The sequence below is a fragment of the Sorex fumeus genome, unplaced genomic scaffold (assembly GCF_029834395.1).
Source record: "Sorex fumeus unplaced genomic scaffold, SorFum_2.1 ptg000095l, whole genome shotgun sequence".
Classification (NCBI taxonomy): domain Eukaryota; kingdom Metazoa; phylum Chordata; class Mammalia; order Eulipotyphla; family Soricidae; genus Sorex; species Sorex fumeus.
The window spans coordinates 18,241,403-18,242,440 of NW_026606152.1; the positions used below are offsets into that span (position 1 = coordinate 18,241,403).

The 1,038-nt window shown below is 36.2% G+C and overlaps 1 pseudogene; it reads left to right on the forward strand.

Annotated features, from left to right (window-relative positions):
- Window positions 1–283: 283 nt before the first annotated feature.
- LOC130041041 (uncharacterized) lies at window positions 284–382 on the forward strand (annotated as a pseudogene).
- Window positions 383–1,038: the final 656 nt, after the last annotated feature.

Below are 1,038 nucleotides of genomic sequence, written 5' to 3' on the forward strand. Positions count from 1 at the left end.
TTAATTTTCTTAATGAAGATTTCAGGGAAGAGCATTAAACAACACTGATTCTCTATCTTCCAAAAGAATTATTTTGCAAAACTGATGCCCTGGGTATGGTAAAAGATAATATGGTAAAAACCATACTTTTCCTTCTGGGACATTAATGTTCTAAATTTATCACTTCAAGCTCCTTTGAAATACCTTCCTAGATTGGGAATCACTGTCTGCCATAGGAGTGAGTAAGGACAACACTCAGAGAAATCAGAAGAGAAAAATAGGGGAAAAAATCAACTCTTATACTGAGTTTGGCAACACATATACTAAAATTGAAATGATACAGAGATTAGCATGATCCTTACACAGAGATGACAGGCCAACTTGTAAAGTGTTCCACATTTTTGTTGCATTAAGAATTAACAGGGCTACTTTAAGCTAAGACAAGCCCCACAAGTACTCCAAATTTCGACATAAAGATAGCAAAAATCCCTATCACAATGATCTCTCTCAACGTCAATGGACTAAATACACCAATTCAGAGGCACAGGACGGCAGGATGAAATAGAAAACTGAACCCAACATTCTGCTGCCTGCAAGAAATACATCTGAGCAATCAAAGCAACCATGGGCTAAAAGTAAAAGGCTGGAAAACAATTCTTCAAGAAAAGAACACCTCCAAAAAGCTGCAGTGGCAATACTAGTATCAGACCACATGAACTTCAGACTAAAGGTTATAAGAGACAGTGAAGGTCATTTCTTAATGATCATGGGATATGTGCATCAGAAAGAACTCACCCTCCTCAATGTAGATGCTCCTAATGACAGACCAGCAAAATACGTAAAAACAACTTCTAATAGACTTAAAGAAAAACATTGATAGCAACACAATACTAGATGGAGATTTCAACAGTACTTTCTCACTTCTCAATAGATCAAACAGACAAAAACTCGGCAAGAAAATATTTTATTTGAGGGAAGTAATGAACAACCATTGGCTTAGAGAAGAAATCAAGGAGGAAATAAAAAGATTCCAGAAAAAATGACAACGAGGAACTACCA